The sequence below is a fragment of the Akebia trifoliata genome, chromosome 15, assembly GCF_017979445.1.
Source record: "Akebia trifoliata isolate Shusen 1 chromosome 15, ASM1797944v1, whole genome shotgun sequence".
In the NCBI taxonomy this organism is placed as follows: domain Eukaryota; kingdom Viridiplantae; phylum Streptophyta; class Magnoliopsida; order Ranunculales; family Lardizabalaceae; genus Akebia; species Akebia trifoliata.
Genome location: NC_141389.1, coordinates 8,801,757 through 8,820,704, shown reverse-complemented (window position 1 = coordinate 8,820,704; position 18,948 = coordinate 8,801,757). Strand labels below are relative to the sequence as shown.

The 18,948-nt window shown below is 34.0% G+C and overlaps 1 long non-coding RNA gene and 1 other non-coding gene across 2 annotated transcripts; both read left to right on the top strand.

Annotated features, from left to right (window-relative positions):
- Positions 1-690: 690 nt before the first annotated feature.
- TRNAA-CGC (transfer RNA alanine (anticodon CGC)) lies at positions 691-763 on the top strand. Its single transcript has one exon. It is a non-coding gene; the product is annotated as a tRNA-Ala (tRNA).
- LOC147384232 (uncharacterized) lies at positions 727-4,004 on the top strand. The gene is made up of 2 exons (XR_015173123.1): positions 727-908; positions 3,552-4,004. It is a non-coding gene; the product is annotated as an uncharacterized LOC147384232 (long non-coding RNA).
- The last annotated feature ends 14,944 nt before the right edge of the window (positions 4,005-18,948 follow it).

The following is an 18,948-nucleotide window of genomic DNA, read 5'->3' as shown; positions in this document are numbered from 1 at the left end:
GCCCCAATAACTTTCTTATATTTTCTTTTTACCCCTTTAATCAATTTTATTGATTTTCATCTCTTACCATTTTAACCTTAAATTTTTTCAATAATACCTCTCTAACTTTATTTTTATGCTTTTACCCCCTTAACCCTAGAGATGATGTCCTTGTTATAGTCATGGACAAACTCTAGTACATCTATAAATTATGATAATAGGATGCATTGAACACTATTAAGTCCTACTTAAGCTTTGATTCAATGGGCTAAAATATTTTGAAAGCAACCCAACCTTTGCAAACTCAATACCAAGGCCCCAACTTTTTTTCTTTTTTTTTTTGTTGGGGTGGGATTGAGCTAAAGAGTTCAAGTGACAACATAGCATGTACAACCTCTAGTATCCATGTGTTGGATGTGTGTCTCATATGTAGGTTCCATTCCATGGGCTAACCCTTAGATCCATCCGACATGGAAACAAACGCATGCATAATATTTCAAGCACCCTAATTGGCTCCATAGTAAAATTCTAAGATTTTATAGGTGCTCTAAAGGAAGGTTTATAAATTTTTTTAAAAAGAATTATATTATTTTCAAATATATGAAAATTCTAAAATATTCTAATTTTTTGTATTAAAATAACCAACAAATACTTGAAGGTAAGTAACACAAATGAAATTAATAAATCTTTACTTATCATCTACTTAAAGTCGGGGGTGTAGCTCATATGGTAGAGCGCTCGCTTCGCATGCGAGAGGCACGGGGTTCGATTCCCCGCACCTCCAAAGTTCCCTTTTTGAATTTTTGTAACTCGTCTTAGATTCAATTATTTCTTGATGTCACCCTGTTTTTGGCTTCGAAAGCTCGAATTTAGGGGTTTTGGGAGTGAAGTGGTGGCCCCTGAAGAGATCGATCTCTTTCAGATTTCAGGTACTTTTACCCCCATTTTATTCGGATTTCTTTAGGGTTACTTTTTATGATATGGTGGTATTTCGATTATCAGGTTATAAAACGTGTACATTCGATTTTGTCTTGAAATGATTAGATTTTTCAACAATACTTGAGGCGGTTTTAATGTTTTAGATGATGAAATTTGATGGAAATATGTGAAATATTGATATTTTGATGGTTGAAGGAATTTGTTTGGAGCCTCAATTAATTATGGTTTCATTTTGATATTTGCTGCTTCAATTCAACTTCTATGGATCTTTAATTACCTGAAAGATATTTAAATTTCTTTGTTGTTGTTCTTATTCTAATAGTAAATTATTGAGTCGTTCTAGAGTGACGGCGCAGGACACTGCATTCAACACTGAGCTAATGGGGAGGTGTCCATAGAACCGTAGATGCTTCTCACTAGTATCTTGAGGACGAATTATACATGGTTCCGTGTAGGGGTGCAACTTCGTCCGGTTCAAACCGAGAACCGATCCAAACCGATAGCTCTGGGGTGGTTTGGTTCTGGGTTACGAAAATGGAGAACCGATCAATTTGGTTCAGTTCTCGGATCAAGCTTGTATAGAACCAAACCAAACCGAGAACCAAACCCCTATGCAATAAATAAATGAATATAATAATTATTATGAATTATTTTAGGAGTTAGGAGATAGATTAGTGATCTTTTATAAATAAATTAATGACTTTTTATGAATAGATTTGTGATTTATTGTATGAAATTTTATGTTTGTTTTTTCATTAAAAAATATTACCTACAATTTATAGAATATTCGCAATCCATAGAATCGAACCAAACCGACTTTAATTCGGTTTGGGTTGGTTTGGTTCCAATGGAATTTGGTTCGGTTCTGGTTCTTATTTAGTGGAACTGACCTATGTCGGTTCGGTTCCAATTTGACCTCAAACCGAACCAAGTTGCACCCCTATTTCCATGCACACCTCCACATTAGCTTAGTGTCAAACGCAGTGTCCTATAGAGTCACTCTAGCATTTTCCTAAATTATTTTTAATCTATTGATTGTCATCCACATAGAAGTTTGCAACTCAAAAAGACACCATATATCAATTGAATGAAAGCATGCTTGAATTGTGTGAGGGTGCACACCAATACACTCCAATGGTTAAAATGTCGTGGAGAGGGCCTGGTTAGGTATCGGGCTTGGGGGCTTTTCTTACACCCGTAGTGGGCATTGGGGCATGTCATTAATTTGAAAACACGGGATAACTCAAATATTCGCCAAAACATGGTGGATGGGTACATCTGAATCACCATTTTTTTTATTACAAGTATTGACTTCTCTTCTACAACTCCATGATTCATTTTTCTTCATCTTAATTTTGTTCTTATTCTACTCTCAATTTCCATTCCTTTATTGTCCTACACCACTCTCAAACCAATCAAGTAGGCTAAACCACTCCATGCTGACACCGTCATTTATGTAATTCAGTAAAATTTCACTTTTACAATGTTAAAGTGCAAGGAATTACAAAAGAAACTAAGTTGATGCTCTCTTCGTCTCCCTTTTTTTTTTTTTTTTTTTTTTTTTGAAGAAAAAACAGACAAGTGCACCATCATGGAGTCTTAATCCAACATCTGGGGGAGAACTCATAAATTGCATTCTCTAATACGTATAAAAAAAATCCATAATCTAATCCCTCAAGATCTTCGCAAGCCAAGTCACCTATCCAATTAGGGGTGGAAATTTTAAAATGACCAGCGAACATGACTCGGAAACAACACAAAATTAATGAATTTGGTTTGAGCCTAATCGTGCTCAGGTCATAATCATGTTGACTCATCTAACCAGATTATTAAACAGGTCGTGTCCAAGTTAAGGACATCAACCAGTTTGCCCATTTGGACCTGTTTAATTATCGTGTCATGTTGACCCGCATATAGCCCGACTCATATCTAAGCCATTTAATGGTTGTGGTACATTTTTTAGGTGGTGGAACTTGGTTTATGTTTTCTAACATTTAATTTATGTTGGTGGACAAGGATTTTTATTGTTTTTGGGTTGCAATGATATTTATGTTTGTATTTAGGCTGCAATCGTCTCGTGTTCACAGGATTATTCATGCCAACCTGATCACGGCACAAACCAACTTGTTTATTAAAACGGGTTATCACAGGTCATGTCGTGTTAACTGTTTAATAAGTGGATCAGGATCGGGTTTAGGTTTGATAAATATTCACAATAACCTTACCTCAACATGACATGGCACAATTAGGCCCATTTTCACCTCTATATCCAACGCTTTCAAACCCTTCTCTCGGACAACTCTATGCCTCTATCCAGCAGTCCATTTTGTCACTCTTCTTCTTTCACACCATCCTCAAAGTCAGCCACACAGTCCATGCTCACATCATTACTTGGGTCTTGAGCAATATACTCTCTTTTGGTTCTTTAGCTTATCACCTATACTCAACCTTTGGTCACCTCATTGATGCCCTTGTTATCGACAATTCAAATATTGGATTGCATTTCCATGCAACCTTTTGATCTCTGCCTATATTAGATATGGTTCTTTGAGGGAGGCTCTCTCTAGCTATATAATTATATGGTTGAATTGGCATCAAACCTAATAATTTCATCCACTCACCTTGTTCTTCAGGCTTGTGGTTATGAATTTGGTTTAGGTTTTGAGAGGCCCCATTTGGGGGCTAAAGCATGTTAGGTTGCACCAGTTTCGCTCCGGAATCCCTAGGAACAACTACACTACCTATAAAAGTGTTTGGCCAAACAACTGGAGGTCCTCTAGAAAGACCAATCTGATGCGCTTCGACCTTGACAAAATGAAACTATGAATGAGCAAAAAGCCGTAGCATGTTAGTACACACTTAGGGCACCCAATTAAGGTCTAGGCTTACTAGCGCACTATGACTTTTCAACATAATTAGTTCTAGTGTAGTGTAGTCAGAGCCGAAGTGCTAAAGGAGAATGAAGAGTATTAGGGTGTGATGTCCCTACTGTCATATTCTGTAATGTAAAACATGCACAAGTTAGTTTCTTTTTGTTTGGCATGACATCTGTACTGTCTTACCTCTTGAATGAACGTTGTTTGAACCATGAGGATACCAAAAGGGTGTTTTTTTTTTTTTTTTTTTTTTTTAACGTTCTTAGGAGCATTGTCACAAAATTTAATGATCTTTTTTTTCTTCTTAAAAAAATTAGAAAAATTCTCCGAATAAGGGACCAGCTAATTAAATTGGTGATTTGCGATTAATGCCCTTCCCCTCACACACCTCAAGATTACATCTTCTTCAACCTTCAAATTTCAAGAAATAGATAGGGTTCTTTGGGTTGTTGGTGTTGATGGGTTTCGGAAGAAACCCAAAAACATCATTTGTGTAATTTCTGAACTTTTCTCTAATTTTCTGAAATTTTCTTGGGTTTAGCCGTACTAAGCCCATCTAATAATTGCCAAATCCAAACTTGGTTCCTATGTTTAGGAGCACTAGCTACCCAAAGAATGAGTTATGTTATTAATTGAAGTATCTTGAATTGTGGCATTGCAACTATAATCTGAAAACAGGCTTAATGATCTCATTAAAAACAGACTTAAAAATTTATATTTTTTCATACAAAAAAAGACTATAATCTGAATTAGGACCATATATTGAAATCTACAAGATGTAGGTAAGGATTTGTTTCGCAAACGATGTTCTTCTATGATTTCTTTAGTCATAGTGTCAGACATGAAATTCAGCATAAATCACACTGTTTAGAACTTTTAGATATGCTAAGGCTTTCATAAATTGTGGTGGGCTTTTGAACCTTCTTGCAGATCAACAGACACAACAAATGTCACAAAATTCTCTGAAAATTTCCCCAAAATTTGGAAAAATTCAGTGATTAAGGTGATTTATGTTACTAATAGGCAATTCTTCATCTCTTGAAACCCTTAGTCCATAAAGCATCTATTTTATTGCCTAAAAATATCATTTTTGTACTATTGTTTTTATTTTATTATATGGATCTTATCCGAATTGACCCTGTTGAATAATTTGCTGAATTCGAACCTTTTTTACCATGGACACAACCCATTTTGTGGTTCTATCATGGATGCCCAACAAATTGTTTTATAAAATGTTGTCTTTATTATCTTAAAAAGAGAGGGTTTGCTGGTTTAAGTAAAGATTTCCGAATATTCTATATAAGATAGGAGTCATGCGGATATATTTAAAGGGTTGGGAGGCTATGATTAAACACGTCTAAACGAAAAGTGATGCTTTAAGGCAGTATTAGGTTTAAAGATCACCTCGAAGGGTCTATTAATGGACAAAAAATATTTAAAAATAATATCTTTAGAGGCATTTTGGTTTTTTAAATACGTCTTGTTCAAATACAATTCATTCACTGTTTAATCTTTAGGGACTGCACGTGCCTTGAGGATTAATTGGATGCTCTAAGAGGCTCTGATATCTAGATTTTAGAAAAAAAAAATGAGGATTGTTTAATCATTAATGAGAGGAACTATTTTCATCTAAATATAAATAACATTTTGGATCCACACAAAAGAATATTTTATTTGCAAAAGTTGGATATGATGATAGTTTTCAGAAGTGCAAGGGAGAAATATGGTAGTTAGTTTTAGGATCACAAACTCCAATGGTTGAGATTTATCTTTGTGATAATTGTAGAGGTGATTTTTGTGATCATCTCGAGATCTTCACTTCCCAATTGGACGATCTTCTTCTCATTGAATTCTTCCATGTTCTTTTTCACAGAGTCTCCGATGCTTAAGTTAGTTCCAACAAAATTTTGTGGAGTTTTTGTGCTATAGAATTACGTACCTTTGATGTGAGACTCCTCTATTTTTAGAGAGGGAGTTGATATTTTACACGTTTTCCTTCCCTATTTCCTTCTATTTTGTGATAAGGATCGTGTGAGATTCCCTTTTTAAGAGTCCCTTTTGATTCAGTTGCCCAAATCTTGAAATCTTAGGGATTAGGACCCTTTACACTCATGAAACCTTGTTTCCCCGACTTTTGTCCATTTTGTTAATAATGCGTATTTGAAATATTGTAAGTGGATCACATGTTAAAATTGAGGTTGTTTCCGTACTCTGATATTCTTTAGTTATATATTATTTTTTTTCTATTGCTATATTAATATTATTATTTTTTATCACTGTATAATTGTATTTATGTTAATATCACGTTTGGATAGAGTTTTTTTAGTGGTTTAGATTCTGGTATGAAATCATGAGGATTCGTACTAAAATTTGGGGGTGCTACATGAATCGAGTCATGGAAGCATAAATGCTCTCCTTTTCCTCTTGCCTTAGGTAAAATACTACGTTGATCTTGACATTTTTGTGCCTGTTGTGAATATATTGAGCCACAAAAAGTTCTTCTAGCTGTTGAAAGTTTTCAACTGAGTCTTGTGATAGGCATTAGAACCAAGTAATAGTTCCCGACCATAAGGTGGATAGGAACATCTTGCATTTGAGTGCGTTATTCCCTTGATACAGGATCATCAGGTTCTTGTAATGCATAACGTGCTCTATAGAGTCCTTTATTCCATCAAAAGAGTCGAACTTGGGCATGTGAAACTTCCTTGGGACTTAGAATTCTGAATCACGTATGTGAACAGTGACGTTTTCAGGTCCCTGATGATCGAGCGAGTAAGATGATAGACTTTCCCTTTTCGACAGTAGCATCCTCTTTTATCCTCAGAAAATCCTCTACCTCCCCCCAAAGTTTATGGGTTGGGTAATACGTTTTGCCCATTATTGACCTGATTACCCTTTAACCGAATCTCGAGGTCGTGATTCCCGATTTGACGACCAACATCGTTGTCGTTGCCCCCTTTGTTCTCTGACCCTCTGACCCTCTATTATCACAGTTACTCATTCTCCCTTTTGAGGGCTCAAATCTCCTCCGATTGTCACTCTATACTCTACTGCAGTTTTGTCCTTATTTATGCTAGCAAGTTGTGGATGTCTTCTATAAGGTTTTGGTTCCCTTGCGCTTCCTGGTTTGTAGGAGCTTGACCTTTTGTTGCTATTCCCGTTGTTGTACCTCTTGTTTTTACAACTCATGTAGTAGCTTTTGCTGCCCCCGCTGCTTTAGTTTTTGTTATAACCCTTTGATAATTGTTCCTTATGTTTTCCATGTGTACGTCGTATTTTTTGTTTGTTCCCACAGACGACGCCAATAGTAGAGGTGATTTTTGTAATCACATCGAGATCTTCACTTTCTAATCCGACGATCTTCTTTTTCTCGAATTCCTTGTTGTTCCATATTCCTTATTTCACAGAGCCTCTGATGTCTAAGTTAGTTCCAAATAAATTTTAGCAGAGTTTTTGTATTATAGAATTGTGTACCTTTGATGTGAGGGTCCTCTTCTGTTTATAGAGAGGGGAGTTACTATTTTGCACATTTTCTTTTCTTATCTGCTTTTATTTTGGGATAAGGATTGTGTGAGAATCTCTTCTAATTTAGTCACCCAAATCCCAGAGATTAGAACTCTTTTCACTCACAGAATCTTGTCCCGACCTTTGTCTAAGCCAATTCCTTCGATGAATCACCTGAGCAATTACAATGCACTGGTCGAAAGAATAGTCCCCAATGAATTATCTTATTCCTTAGTGATATGTGTCATTATCTCATAAGTCAGAGAATTTATCCCTCCACAATAAATATCTCCCAGATAGGTATTATCATGATAAATATAAATCTCAACTCTTCAATTTTGTATCTAAACTGTTGGGATTCCTCATAAGTTAACAAATCCCAACCCTTTAATAAAATAATTAATTAACTTTTGAATATCACTAGGATAGTTACTATTTTAACTAGCAAATTAGACTATTTATGTAAAATTTCTAAAGCGATCTTATAAATTAATTATGAATGTTAAGTTTATATAAATATTAATTTTTGGAACTCTCAAAACCACTAGAGTAAATTTACTATAGATGTGAGGGTGTTTAGGTCATTTTTCATTAATCTATGAGAGACCATGGACACGCATGAGTTTGAAAACAAAAGGGTATCTTAAATGGGCAAGTTATATTGGCATGCCACTGGCTTCTAACTTGTAAGGGTGGGTCAAAGTTAAAAAAAAAACCTTTAAAAGTTTTGATTTTAACATGGAGTGCCTAAAACAAATTTTTTAACTTTTAGGGGTGTCCTTAAAAAATAAGGACCCTTAGTGGTTGTTGGCGCACCAATAAAATTTCTTTCTCAAATATTCACCAAAAACAAGGAGTAGTGCATGCCACGACAAGCATAGTAAGGGTAATTTTGTAATTTTATAAATTAGAGATGCTATTCAACACCTGACCTACCCAATTCGTTAAATGGGTACCGAACCAGTAAACCAGTTTGAACAATCAGTTCATGGTACGATTCGTTGTGGGTTCGTTAAAAATAACGATCTCAACGAATTTTGTTTCACTATCAATTTTTTAAAATCCCCCTCCACATGTTGATATTATTTGAAAAATCCTCATAAAATTTTAAAATATTTGCAATGCCCCTTCGACCTTAATCTTTACTAATAAATTAATGAAAAATGATCAAATATCCTTATCTTCATATTATAAAATTTTATAAACTGGGGATGCCATGCAACACTTGGCTTACCCAATTCGTTAAAAAGGAATCGAACTACAAAACAATTTGAACGGAATCAATTCATGGTACGATTCGCTTAGGGTTCGTTAAAAATAACGATTTCATCGAATTTTGTTTCACTTTTAATTTTTTAAATTCCCCTCCACATGTTGATATTATTTGAAAAATCCTCATAAAATTTTAAAATATTTGCATGCCCCTTCGACCTTAATCTTTACTAATAAATTAATGAAAAATGACCAAATATCCTTATGTTTCTATTATAAAATTTTATAAATTGGGGATGCCGTTCAACACCTGGCTTATCCAATTCGTTAAAAAGGAACCGAACTGCAAACCAGTTTGAACTAAATTAGTTCATGGCACGATTCGCTCTGGGTTCGTAAAAAATAACGATTTCAACGAATTTTGTTTCACTTTTAATTTTTTAAATTCCCCTCCACATGTTGATATTATTTGAAAAAATCCCCCTAAAATTTTAAAATAATGACATTCTCCTTTGACCTTAGTCTTTACTAAAAGATTAATGAAAAATGACCAAAAATATCCTTATGTTGATATTATAAATAAAAAAAACTTGATTTTTTTCTCTTTCCAAAATTGGACATTGTAATACTCTTTTTTACTTTATTGCTACAACCTTCAAATGTCCTCATCTCTGTCTACCCCTACAAACCAGATTCATTCTCGAGTAGTGAATCACGAATTACGAATCTGAATTCGAACTCACGAATTAGGTAACATAATTCAATACAAGTGGGCTCACATGGTTGGTGTATTTCTATGAGAAAAACAAAGTTCAAAAATAGAAGGGCTACGGTGGGGTTATTTATTTATTTAATTTTTTTTTCAATTTTATAAGTACAGGAGGGGTATCTCTGTATCACCATAGTATTTATCATTTGCCACGTGTCAATATCTAATTAGTCATTTCTTAAAGACTGCTTAGATTTTTTTTTTTTAAATATAACTTTCCACAATACTGTTTTTTTCTTTTCAAACTTTTTAGAATCAATAAATTTTGGTCCAACCATTAATTGGTTGGTGAGATGACAACGACCATATCTCACGAAGATGAAGTCTTGAATTTGATTACTCGTTGGAGGTCCCCCCAGGGGGAGGGAACTGAACGTGTCTCAAGGATTAGTTCAGGGTTTCAACAAAAGCGATTGTCTCGATTGAAAAAATAATAAAAAAATTGATTAACAAAATTCACAAAAAAATTATATATTTATTTATATAATAAATATTTAAAATCTAAAAAAAAAATTATTTTAATCAAAATCTATAAAATCTCGGTTGACTCGGCCGAGATTTTCAAAATATCGTTTGATATATCTCTTTTATCTCACTTGATGATGTGAATATTGAGACACAGTGCAAATCCATATCATTACTTAATGAGACCGAGATGACTTGGACGAGTCATTTCAGTCTTGAACGAGATTGAAAACCATGGGTGTGATCTGATTTTGTAATAAAACCAATTTGACTAACGTAAGTTTCTTGATTATTATCCTTTTATGAATATAAAGAAAGGTATTTAGGAAAATTATATTCATGTTTTTAAGTTTTTAGTAAATGTATATCAATCCGATTGAATTAAATTAGGTTCGATGGTATCTGCTAATGTGACAAATGTTCGATACAATCACTAATTGGGATATGCCTTCTAAAGTTTAAATTTTAATTTTCCTTAGATAAAACTCGTGATTTAATAAATCCAAGTGATCCACATTAAATATTAGGCCTTATATCAAAATAACTGAGTTTAGCCCACAAAAATCAATAGTCCTCAAAACTAAAATTGGTCAAATTTGACTAACTAATGAAAGTCGCTGACATAGTTAGAAAGTCAATTTACCTTAATTCTATAAATACGAAAATCTCCCTCATTTGGAAGAATTCGTAGATCAGTTTCTCTAAAAAGATAGAAACTCTCTCTCTAAATAAGAATTTCTAAGCTCTCCTTCAAAGAAGACGCAAAATTATTCAAGAGAGACTCATATTCAAGACGCAAAATGAGTTCTTTTACACCTCATTACCAGCCATACAAGTGTGACATTGTTCCTAACCCCAAGGGATTGGCCTAGTGGCAAGGTGAGCCTTGATAAGCTCCTCAAGAAGGATAGGCCAAGTGTTCGAAATCCCATAAAGCAATGAATTCCTTGGGGCCACCCTTCAAGGTCGAGTTCACCATCCACTCAACCAATTGCATGTAGGACTTTCCAATGCCGATTTGGGTGAGGATACACCGTGAATATTGAGTCAACTCAAAACCTCAAAGGTGTTGAATCGACTTGAGTAACATTAAGTACTGAGTTAACTCAAAAAGATATTTTCACCAACTTGTGTCCAATTGTCCCATCAAAACTTAATATTTAGCTTTACTTTGTCGTGAACCCATGGCCCCAAACTTGAAGATCTTATCTTATCTTAATGTCCCATTTTATGCATGTTTTTATTAATTGGTGGGCCATCTTATTCTTCTAAACCACTCAATCGTAGTGTTATTTCCACAACCGAGCATGATCAGCATGGCTCATTGATCAATTTATCCTAGTTATCTCGTTTTCTTTCTCAATCATCAACAGTGGAGTTTACCAATGTTCTCTATTGAAGTCTTTGATACTAACTTCTTTTTTTTTTTTTAAAACCCCTGAGGGGTCGGCTTGATGGCAATTTCGGACTGATAAGTAGTTAATGACCATATGTCGTGAGTCCTACACCCAATATGAGCATTAATTCTTCAAGAGCCACTCGCAAGGGTACACCCTCACTTACCTGATGTGTGTGATGTGCGGGGGTTGCATGTGTCCTAGGACTAATCTGTGGACTATAGACTTGACAAAACCTAGATATGGGTCCGATCCGTTGTCTACATGGATACCTGATTATCAAAAAAAAAAAAAAAAATCTCATTTTTTAAAAATATATTATGTATATTATTTCCAATACGTCGACAAAAAAACCAACCTATTACCAGTGGATAAATAAAGAATACAAAAAAAAAAAAAAAAGTAATTGTCACCCTTGGGAACCATTATTTAGATAATTAGAAAATATACTTTAAAACACCTTCAGGTTCACTCAGATCCTTTTAAATCTCAAAAATCAGATTTTTTAATATCAAAATGGCCTACACTATTTGCAACCAGCAGTGATTACAAAGGGTAGGTGCCAATTACCCCCAACTTCTGCAAATTTTAAAATAAGAGTCGTGATTTTCTAACGGTCCCCATACGTTTCCTGACGTAGTATAAGTTAGAACCATAGATTTTTTTCCTCGGGATTCACAACTGTATGGAGATCCAACCGTTGAGTTCCCAACACAAGCCGAATCAATCCTAATCAAAGCCGAGCTGGATCAACTAAATAATTGATTACCATGTCAGTAAAGTGATGTCAGCACACTTACAAATGCTAACGTCATCACTTAAAGAAAATAAATTTGCTACACCAATGGAATACCTGATAACAAACATAAGAAAATGTTACGTGGTAGGTGTGACACTCTAAGATCCCTTATGTCTTCTAACAAGTAGATTTGAAAATAAAACATTGTTGATCAATGATCTATTATGATCATGGAATCATGATTTTAAAATTTTGATAACTCTTTCAACGGCCCTTCGATATTGAGTTGATTTGTCCAAGACAAACCATTTTTACTAAATTTAATAGATTCATGATAATATGACACCCCCTCTCTAACATATGCCCTCATCACAGAATCAGAGATCATTTTTCTAGTTATATAAAAAAAAAAAAAAGATTTATGATTATGCATATTTCGAGGTAAATGATCTACGATTCTGTGATGGGGGCATGTGTTAGAGAGCGCATTAGAAATCATTGCACAATTTAATATTATTTATGTATAGAAATAATTATAATCTTTCTTATTATAAAGTCGATTAAAATATGTTTACATAGATGATAAATAGGGTATTTAGAAATACTCCCTGTTAAATTGGTAATAATACATGGCTAGGTTTATCCATTTGACCATAAATTAATGTTGTTTTTTCTTGAAATTTTGATTTGGTAGTTTAAGTACAGAGTTTCTAGTGCCCACCTACTTTTGTTAACACCACCCCAAGATGTGTGTTACTTCTTTGGTGGTTTACATATGAATTGGGGTGGCATTAGTAAAAGTTGGTGTGACAATAAAATCTTTCTTCAAGTATTTGAAGAGAATTTTGAAAAAGAGTCTAGTTATCTTACGCTCATTCGTGGGAGAGAAGTGTAAGAACACACTGGATAACAATTGGATTCTATAAGAATCTCAATGCATAATAAAAAAACACATTTTCCCCCCAAAATATCCAAACCCATCGTCTCTCTCTCACACCAGAAAGGATTTTATGGGAAGTGAAGAGGTTTGTCTACTAGTAGAAAAATTAAGAATTTTCTAAAAGCTTGATTATGATTAGTTTTGAAGATGACTAATTTATGGCTAAAGATTAAAGACGAGGGTTTTAAGTCACTCTATGTATTTTAGAGGAGGTTAAGTTAAAGGGGGATTAATTTTAGAATATAGGGGTATCTATACTATTTGGAAAAGATTTTTTTTTGTTTGGGGGGGGGGGGGGGGGGGGCGGATGTTGTTTCTAAATAACTTGATATAGTTTAGTTTTTTTTTTTTTTTTTTTTCAACGACATCAAGATTTATTTTGAATCGATGGTTTTCACGGTTGTGTAGACACTTCTCTCCCAAGAGCGAGTACGGGATAGTCGGACTCTTTGAAAAAAAAAAAAATCAAAATTACATCGTTAAATCATCAAGAAAACACAATATTGCCGACTTATGATCAAGGGGAGTAAACATAATCTTGCATTTGCATGGGGATAAACATATTATCATCGACATAACATGGGTTATTCCTAAAATACCCTAATAAATATTTAACCTATGAATATGATTAATTATTTTTGTCACAAAATTATAAAATCTGATTGGTGTTTTCAAAATATTGAACAAGTCATCTCGGATTTTGGACGAGTCAATATAATGGACGATTCACAGTAGTTACTTTACGTTAAATCCTGTGATGTTAGATTATAGACAATAAATAAAAAAGATTATAAAATTAAACAACAAAGTAAATTTGAAATACCGTAAATAACTATTTTAATATTGAATACAAATACAATGTTAGATTACTTTCACTTTTTTACTTTTTTAACTTTTACTTTACTTTAACTTTCACTTCCATTCAAACATTAGGATAAATCTCACATTAATCCAACACCTTAATCTAGTCAACTCAGTTTTGAACGATATTTAAATCATCTGTTACTCCTAATATCTAATATCTAATATCTAATACCTAATACGACAAAAGATGAAATCAAAGTATGACAGTTAGCTGGCCCACTTATCAGCTGGAATGAAGTCCAATGTACACGTGGGCCCAAAATAAGGTACTGTGTAGCATTTTAGTAACAAAGAGATGTAGCGAAACTTATCCACACAGTGGTCCAGCTTAAGGCGGCGGTCACGTGGCTGGAGTTTTCACTCTCCTCATTTTTCCTCGTCTTCCATCCACTCCTTCAAAGGCTCCTCTTTTTTTTTCTTTCCTCAAAAGTCGAAACCACCTAAAAACCACTTCTCTACTCTCCCAACACTATTAAAACCGCCCCCCAACCTGGTTTTCCATGTAATATAAAAAACCCTAACTTTTCTATACTATTATCTAATACCCTTTAGCCTTATTGATCTCTCTACATGGATAAACTAAGTGTTCATCAAAGAAAAGGCTCTAAACAAGCCAAATCAAAGAAAAAACCAATCAAAGTTGTTTACATCTCAAACCCTATGAAGGTGAAGACTAGTGCATCAGAGTTCAGGGCACTTGTACAAGAGCTTACGGGTCGGGACTCTGAATTATCCGACCCGAATAAAGTCTCCAATAACAATGGTGTTGATAGTCTTCAAACAGCTCATGATCATATTCATGATCAAGCCATGGCTGTTGCAAGTTATGATCGTGATCTTGTACAAGAGGTTCATGGGGTGGACCACCTATATCGTGATTCAAATCGAGTGTCTGATTCTAGTTTTGAACCGTTGGATGATGTCTTCACCTCTCAAATGCTAGAGACTTTTGCTGGATTCCTTACTTCCAAGTCTACTATGTGAAGATGTTAAGTAGACTTTGATCTCTTGGGTATGTTATTATGTAAATCTGTTATACATATCTTATGTACGTAATTGACCATTAAGGTTTGTTTATTCTCTCATAGTTAAATTTTAGTAATTGGATCTAGTTTTGTGTTGCAACACATACAGATAGTGGGGATAATAGGGCAATTCTCTCTTATTTTTCTTTGTCTTTCAAGCTCTAGGGTTTCAAGGATATGTTAATTAATTACGGGGATATCAACTAATTTAGTTGGTAAAGTCTTTGGGGGATGATGCTAGAAACTCAGGATTCAAATCCTCGCCGCGTCAAGTTATTGAATTCATTAAAAACATGCTTACCGACAATGAAGAAAAAAAAAAGTGTTAATTATCACCGTCAGTGAAATTAATTGCTGCAATTGACATTAGGGTACATTGATTTTGACTCATGCTAGGATGTCTTTTCTAGAAACGAGAGGTTATATCGTAACCTAGGTGAAATGATGATGTATTGATACGTACGAAGACATGCTGACATCATTCCAATCTTAATTTAGAAGAATAAAGCATAGATACCATTAAATAGGGTTGTAATGAGCCACCCATTTTAATGGGTCTATAAGCTTTAATTTTTAGAGTAAGGCGTAAACGATGATGATGATGATGGCATGAGGATGGGTTTTGCTGTGTGTCCTAATTCTGTATTTTGATAAATGTGCCAAATGATGATAATGGCACTAGGATAGATCTTTATATGTTGCCCCGATTAAGTACATCTTTTGATTGGTTACCAACTCCAATACTTAACGATAAGGCAAAGATGATGCCTACGATGGTCGCAATAGGATAGTTCTTTTTATGGTGCATGTCATAATCATATATTTTGTTGTATGGGCATGCCAACTTCACCATTTACCATTAGTCTTAGATGAAATGATGGGGTCAATATTGGTGCGGATTTTTTACGAGGTAAAATAATGGCATATAGTTTTTGGGTTTGCAAAGGTATTTAGAGTCATAGACGCATAGATAGATGATGATGATGATGATAATGATAATGATGATGGTGATGGTGATGGTGATGGTGATGGTGTCATTAGGCAATTTTTTTTTTTTTTTTGAGTCTTGTTGGGGTGACACAAACGGAGACACAAAGGTGACGAAATGATGTGGTGTCGGCGACATTACCATAGATGCTTTTCTGCGAGATACAAGTAAAAAAGCATCTACAGTTATGTGCATGCCACCACATCATTTTTGTCACCTTTGTGTCATTCCAGCATTTTCCCTTTTTTTTTTTTTATCGATATGTCGTTAGGTAATCTTTATTTAAATGGTATTGTAAATTTCATATATTTTGATGAAGAATTCAACATTAATAGTTATTACAAGACGTAAAGAATATGATATGAGCAATGGGGATATTTATAATATCTATAATTGCATGGAATTTATTTTTTCAAGGGATTACTGTTTCCTTGGAAAAATGGTTATAAAAATTCAGTTTTTTGAGAGAAGGAATTCTGCCATTTGATTGCACATTGGAAATTACAAAAAAGGGATTTAATTTTTAATTTTAGGGGTAGGTGTGATGGTGAGGCAATATAGTTAAGAGGTTGGAAAATCATTTTGGTGAAGAGTAACTTGGAAATTGCATATTCTTTTAGAGAGTAGCTCATTTTTAGTTTCCATCAATAATTTATATGAAAAATTGAAGAATTTTATATAACATGTATTTATTTTGAAATAAAAATAAATCATTTATAGTATGGAAAGAAATGACAAAACAAATCGGTTTCGGGTACTTACTAGTATCCATTGGATAGAACCTAATGATTCTAAATTTTATCAATTTGATTCCATTTTAGACTCAGTTCTAATCGATTCTAATAAAAAGGGATATGGAACCGGGATATTCAATTCCGATTCCAGTTAAATTGGTACCCATTGACACCCCTAATATATACTGTACTAAGACGGTTTTCTAATTGTTCAAGGAAATGTTGTGCTTTGTGCTTACGCATGCATACACATTTGCACACATGCGAAAGCTTGTTCGTCATAGAGTCGTAGTATGTTTAACCCAATTTTTTATTTTTCCATAATACCGAAATATATATATATATATATATATATAAAATAAAAACTAAAAAATAATATAAAAGTAAAAAAATATTATTCCACGTGGCATATAAATCGCGTAGGAGCCGATATATATATTCAATGGCAAACTTTTTAACAAACTTTTTGGCAAACATTTTTCAAAACATGAGTTAGAAGTTTTGGAATGGGCTGATTTTTGGTGAGGATGATCTCCTCACCATAGAGATCATCCTCACGAAAAATCAGCCCATTCCAAAACTTCTAACTCATGTTTTGAAAAATGTTTTGTCAAAAAGTTTGCTAAAATGTTGGCCATTGAACGCTACTCATACATATATAGGGTAGCGTTCAATGGCCAATTTTTTGGCAAACATATATTAAAAACATGAGTTAGAAGTTTGGAATGGGCTGATTTTTGGTGAGGATGATCTCTACGGTAGAGATCATCCTCACCAAAAATCAGCCCATTCCAAAACTTCTAACTCATGTTTACAAGTTGAAAAATCGTGTGAACCATCCATTTTTTGTAAACTGTTTTTGATGGGGTTAGAAGTTTTGGAATGAGCTGATTTTTGGTGATGATGATCTCCTCACCGTACAGATCATCCTCACCAAAAATCAGCCCATTCTAAAACTTATAACTCATGTTTTGAAAAATGTTTTGCCAAAAAGTTTGCCATTGAACGTGACCCTATATATATATATATCTATATATATATATATATATATATATATATATATATATTTATGTGTAATAAAAACTAAAAAATAATATAAAAGTAAAAAATATTATTCCACGTGGCATATAAATCACGCAGGAGCCGGGCCCTCTTATGGGTCTAACATTGAAGAGACCACAGAGAGTCTATTAACAGCACTTGCAGTAAGCAAGTTGGGAATGGTGGCACCCACCGACAGTACAAAGAGCTGGAGGGAAAGGTTTCGTAGAGTTATTTATGGACTTTTCTAACCTCACCAACGAGTTAATGTGCTGCATTTTTATTGATGAACAAGCCTATTTATAGGCTGAAATACAAGACAATTTTCGCCTATAATAGGCCAAATCAGCTAAAGAAAATTCAGTCAACCTAAAAGAAAAATAACCAAAAGAAAAATAGGAAATCTACAACCCAAAAATCATGCCTATTGCTGCCCTTATTCTTCCTTAGTCATGCCTATTTCAGCTAGAATAGAAGGAAAATAAACAGCAAATAAATGTAGTAAAAATAATGGGAAACTTGTTTTTTGTGGTTGGCACATGCCTTATGAAAATAGACAACTAAGGAAACTAACAATAGAAACAAATGTGCAATCTTCTAGAGCCTTTATTGCAGCTTTTATTCTCGCCAATTTGTCTTGGAAAACAAGCAACCAATCTTGAAAGGAAACTAAATAATTCAGCCAATTAAAATGCTGAAATTATTCTTCTAGAACTTGAATTATGTTGATGCAGTTTTGTTGAACACGTGGATCATGTTCAACGGAGCTCCACGTATAAGTTTGATTCCAAACTTCTAGAATCAGCCTGCTAAGTGCATCTTTGAATTTATTTACTCGTGTTCTTATAACCGTGCCTTGATTTGCATCATTCCCCTCCTCTAGAAAATGATTTGTCCTCAAATCATCACCTACATCGAAAGGAGATAAATCAGAGATATTAAAAGTAGCACTTACATTATACTCACCAAGCAGATCTAATTTGTAGGCATTGTCATTGATGTGCTCCATGACTTAAAAAGGACCATTGCCTCTTGGAATCAATTTAGAATGCCTTTGTATGGGAAATCTTTCTTTTCACATGTGTAACCAAACCCAATCTCCTCCTTCAAAGACGATTTTTTGACGTCCTTTGTTGGCTTGTTTCGCATATTGTTCTGTTCTTCGCTCAATGTTGAGTCTTGTCTTCTCATGAATCTGCTTAACAAACTCTGCTTTCTTTTTACCATCTAAATTAATACGCTCAGACATAGGTAAAGGAGATAAATCCAATAGTGTTAATGGATTAAAATCATACACAATTTCAAATGGTGAAAATTTAATAACAGATTGGACAATAAGGTTATAAGCAAATTCAACATGTGGTAAACATTCTTCCCATGTTTTAATATTTTTTTTGATAATAGCCCTTAACAAAGTAGACAAGGTCCTATTCACTACTTCTGTTTGACCATCGGTTTGTGGGTGAAGTAATAGAA